This window comes from Bactrocera neohumeralis, unplaced genomic scaffold (genome assembly GCF_024586455.1).
Source record: "Bactrocera neohumeralis isolate Rockhampton unplaced genomic scaffold, APGP_CSIRO_Bneo_wtdbg2-racon-allhic-juicebox.fasta_v2 ctg5232, whole genome shotgun sequence".
NCBI classification, from domain to species: domain Eukaryota; kingdom Metazoa; phylum Arthropoda; class Insecta; order Diptera; family Tephritidae; genus Bactrocera; species Bactrocera neohumeralis.
In genome coordinates this window covers 46319-51549 of record NW_026092182.1, presented here as the reverse complement: position 1 = coordinate 51549, position 5231 = coordinate 46319, and the positions used below count along the sequence as shown (strand labels likewise).

Below are 5231 nucleotides of genomic sequence, written 5' to 3'. Positions count from 1 at the left end.
TTTTGAGCCATGCGTCCCTCATGAGAAGGCCGTACTCCCCCGCCAAACTGGCTGCCGCCTCGGTGGTCACGACGGCCCAGCAGCGGCCGCACACTCCCAACAGCAGCCAAAGCCACGACGGTATCCATCACCACAGCCACAGCCACGGCAGTGGCCATCACCATCACAGTCACGCTGCCATCGAGAAGGAAATTGAAGGCGACAACCTGCGCCAGTGCCAGCTCGCCACCCTCGCTGGTGGAGCGACGAACGTCTTTTTCTGCGCGACAAAACTGTGGTTCGGGTCGTCGGGTGGATCCGTCGCCCTTGTCGCCGACGGCTTTCACGCGCTGACGGATATTGTGGCCGATGTCGTGTCCTACGCTTCGATTTCCCTGGCGAAAAAAAAGTTGCCGCGATGCCGCTTTCCTTCGGCATCGGCCGTCTCGAGACCTCCGGTGCCGTTTTTGTGGCTGCCGTCTTGCTAGCTGGTGGCATTCTGCTGCTAATGCAATCTTCCCAGAGCTGCCTGGAGGATCTAGGGCATTTTCTCGCGACGTCAACGGCAGTAGCAGGCACGGCAGCGGCCGTTGTCTCCTCTAGCGGCGACAACGAGGGTGCAGATACGCAGGAAGATCACGGCCACGACCACGGTGACCATCACGCACACAGCCTCGGCGGCGAGCACCACGGCCACAGCCACTTTGAAGTCACCAAAATTGACGAGGCCTCTGGCAAGCGCGTCGTGTTGTGGACCATGGTGATCATCGCCGCTTCGTCGGTTATTTGCAAGGAACTCCTCTTTCACTGGACGCGCCGCGTGGGGAAGAAAGCTGGCTCGCGCGTGGTCGTCGCGAACGCGTATCACCACCGCGCGGACGCGTGGAGTGGCGCGGCCGCGCTGGTCGGCGTTGCGGGAAAGATGATGGGCGTCCCCGGTGTGGACGGCATCGCCGGCCTTGTCGTCTCACTCTCATCTGCCAGATCGGGTACTCGCTGTTCCGCGACTCAGTGCTTGAGTTCTTTGACTACCAGAACGCGGAGGAGGTTGCACAAGTGCGGGAGCGGCTTCAGGACTTCCACTTGAGAGTGCGCGGCGATGGTGCGATTAGTGCGGAGCGCAACGCCGACGCCGACGCCGACAACAATGCTCCTCTCACACGCGCGCCTACCGGTCTGCAAGAGTGGAACATTCGCTACATCAACGTCTTTCTCATGCGCCACGGCCACAGCTACGCCCTTCACGTGCACCTGCTTGTCCACGAGACCCAAACCGCCACGCAGGTCCAGGAAGCCACCGAGCAACTCGAGAAGCTCGCCAAGGTGTCGTTGTCGGTGCAGGAGACCTTTATTTCAATCCTTGTGTGTAGCCCAAAGACGGTGTCGCGCGCGGAGTACTACCGTCAACTCTACAAAGAGACATTCTCTGCGAGCCCCAGCGTCTCCGACGTGGAGGGCGAAACGGGCAACGAGGGACACGATCACAATCGGGCCCACGACCCCGCGCCGGCGTCTGGCGACTCTTCTGACGTGGCGCGCGCGAAATGTTCATCGCCGCGCAGGGAGATTGGTGAACCCATCCCTCGAGAAGTGCCTCCGCGCGCGCTATCCGACTTCCACAACTTCACAAAACCGATCCGTTACAAATGGGAGGACCGCACGATCACAACACCTCAGGACTCCTCCTGCGACTGCAGCCGCGATGTCGAGTCGGTGGCCGAAATCTTTCGGTGCGTCCTCGTCGAGGCGGAGGGCAGCGACCGGGAAGAATGCCACAATCACACACACACACACCATCGCGGTCACACCGCGCACGACGCAGCGGTAAGCAAAAAAAAAAAAATGCAGTGAACAGAAGAGCCTCGCAATAGACGAGGAAAGCAGAAGCATCGTGAAAACGAGATGTAGCAAAAACGAAATTGTTGACCTCACACTTTTTTTTTCTTTCTTACATCTCCAACCCTAATGCTCCCTATTGCGCGCGTGTGTGCGTGTGTTAGCGGATGCTGTCTTTCATGTGTACAGAGACGCATTGCTTCCTCACCCGGTAATACGGTCAACCCCCCTCCCTCCCTTTTTTTCCCTGCCCCACCGCTACATTGAGTCGCCGTCAGTTTTATTTGTCTAATGCTTTTTTTTCTTCTTCTTTTTTTTTTTTTTTTGGATGTGACGCTTCACAGATTACAATTTACCTAAGTGAAGAAAGTTTATTAAAAAAAAAAAAAACGTACCCGCGAAAAACACGCACCGCTACCTTCACTTCCACGAACGGAAAAAAACTCTCGTCTTTTTCGTGTCCGCTCCACCTGCGTGGCAGAAGTGACAATGCAAACCAAAAGGGAGTGCATCGGCGCCTTTTGCTTAAACGTGATGAAACGTGTTTCTCTTCCTCCTTTCGGGGGCTGCTGTTTGAAATCTGTGATGGTGGGCACTCACTGGCATAGCAAAGCGGCACGTACACGCCAAGAAAACTAGAGCAAGCGAGAAAAAGGAACAAAAATGGATGACGACTTCATCTCGGATGGTGAGTTTGACTTCGACGCAGAGAACTTTGCCAATGCGGAGGGCGGCGCTGACATGAACGCGTTCGTCAACTCTGGTTTTCCGCTTGCCAACGACGGAGACGACGCGGATGGCGCGGAGCCGAACTCGAAGCGGCAGAGAACTGTCATAGGCGACTATGCTTCATCCTTCTCTACTTACAGGGAGCAGCCGGCGACGCATCACCAGAGGATGTGCCACCTCCCATTGAAAACGTTCAACTCTACCTCCCCAACGTGGCACCCGACGCGTTCCCGGTGGTGATAAACGTCCTTGCCCAGGCGACCATCCCGGAAGGCCCCGATTTGCGGAAGCTTAGCTGCGCGGCGCGTAACGTGGAGTTTATGCCGAAATCACGAAATGCGAGCGCGACGATGCGGCTGCAGGACCCCAACGCCGTTGTCACGATCCGAAGCAGCGGTTCCATGTCCATTATCGGCGCGGCCTCTATCAGCGAGTCGCGCCAGGCGGCCGAGCTCGCCGCCCGCATCGTCCGCAAGGCGCTAAACATGAGCTTTCAAACATTCCGCTTTCGTGTCCGCTCCATCTCCGCCCGCTTCAACGTTTGCAACCCTGTGCGCATCAACGACCTGGCGACGTTTCGTCTCGACCGTAGCGCGCGCGGGACTGTCCGAGGTGCACTGCAGCTACGAGCCTGAGCGGTTCAACGGCTGCGTGGTGAAGTTGGTTGGTACTGCGCAAGACAATAAGTGGGTGGTCACGAGTTTAGTTTTCGTCACGGGGAAAGTGACCCTCATGGGCGCACGAAGCGCGGATGAGCTCCGTTTTGCCTTTGATGCGCTGGTGCCCATCCTCGCGAGGTACATTGGCACGACTGAGACGCAGCCATTGGAGGGTCAACTCGGGAATTGACGAGGGAATGCTGTGACAGCATTGGTTGCCCTCTCCTTTTGTTCTTGTTGTTGGCGTCGTCTGGGAAGAGAGGCTTTCCGATGTCCCATTTGGAGACATGAGTTGAACGCCAACTGTGCACGCGCGTCTGTGTGTCTGTGTGTGTGTGTGTGTGTGTGTGCTCGTAGAGAAAGGAAGGGATGCGGGAACAGTGTCGGGCATTTATTGGGGTCACCCAAAAAGCTCGCACACGCAAAACAGAGAAACTGCTGTCCTACGCGCAGAACGGGAAAAATGTCGGCGGGGCAGTCGCATTCAAGTCGGCTCTTTGGAGCTGGTTGCAGCAACCTTTCCTAGAGCGTATTCGTCGTTTGGTCTACCACCACTCCTTTTGCTTTGCGCTTCACTGTGGCCTAGTTCGATCTCTGAATTGCGGTCCCTCCTCCAAAAACTATTCACGTAGTTTGATCTCTGAGAAAAAAGGAATTCTTCCTCCCCCCCCCTCCCCCTCCCCACACACACACACACACACATACTCCTTCCCAAAAGCCTCTTTCGCTTTCGCTTTGCAGGGCTACCTGAGCTTTGTTTTTTTAACTCTCAAAAAAAAAAAAAAAGGAATCCACTACCGCAAGAAAGAGAGAATGGCCGATTGGGAAGCCGTCGCCAAAGAGTCTGAGGCTATTCTCGCGAAGCCCGACATCAAGGGCTGTCATGAGTACCTCATCGCTGCCTACGAGGGCGGCAATCATCACCCTGAGATTCTCTGGCGCCTCGGCCGGTCCTACTACGAGATGGCAGAAGAGACAACCGACGAAAAGGTGCGTGCGCCGTACCTCACGAAGGGTCTTGAACTCTGTCAGGAGTCTGTGAAAGAGGAAGGCAACAACTTTGCCTCCCACAAGTGGCTCGGCATTCTCATCTCGGCCCAGAACGTGAGCACCAAGGAGAAGATTGGCAACGCCTACAAAATCCGTGACGAGTTTCTCAAGGCCATTGAGCTGAACCCTCACGATGCTACCTCACTGCATTGCATGGGCAACTGGTGCTTCTCCGTTCTCAAGGTTAGCTGGCTGGAGCGCAAGGCGGCTTCGCTTCTGTTCGCCGAGCCACCATCCTCTACCTACGAGGAATGCCTCAAGTACCTCCTTGCCTCCGCGAAGGAAGGTGACACCATTCACAACGCCACCATGATCGGTGATTGCTATTACCAACAGAGCCAGTACGAGGACGCGAAGAGTTGGTACCAGAAGGCCATTGACATGCCTGCCACCAGCGAACTGCAGAAGCGCAACCACAAGAAGGCGCAGGAAAAAGCTGGCCAAATGCTAAAAAAAAAAAAAACGAAAGGGTGGCATTCCGCGCTTGTTTCCGTAGGTTTTTTTTTTTTTTTTTTTTGGGAAGGGAGCTCTATTCCCGTCACTGGGTGCGTTTTCTCATCGTTCGCGCAGTCATCTCTGCCACCGCATTCAACATCCGACGGCCGAGTGCACCATTTTCTATTTACTGTTTTTTCCCGTTTTCTTCTTGCACGCGGTTTGTCCATCTTTGATGAATCAACCGATCGACATGCAGGCTGCAAAGAGAGGAGGAAGTCACTAGCATTTCCTTCTTTAAACGTGGGTAGCGGATGCTGCCCAAGGCAGCCTCTTGCGGAACTAAGGCACACGCGCGTGCGCGTCGCATTGCTCACTGCGGCCTTCTCTTTCGCGCGACTGAACCTCTCTTTTTTTATTCACTCTCCTTTTTGTTCATAGTTTATTCTTTTTTTTTCTCACCGACATTTTTATCATTTTTTTTTTTTTTTACGTGTGTGTGTGTGTTCAATCTGTGTACATATTCGTGTGCGTAGGCAGAAC

The 5231-nt window shown here is 55.0% G+C and overlaps 2 pseudogenes; both read left to right on the top strand.

Annotated features, from left to right (window-relative positions):
• Positions 1-20: 20 nt before the first annotated feature.
• Positions 21-1830, top strand: LOC126767299 (uncharacterized; annotated as a pseudogene).
• Positions 1831-2478: 648 nt separating this feature from the next.
• LOC126767298 (uncharacterized) lies at positions 2479-3393 on the top strand (annotated as a pseudogene).
• The last annotated feature ends 1838 nt before the right edge of the window (positions 3394-5231 follow it).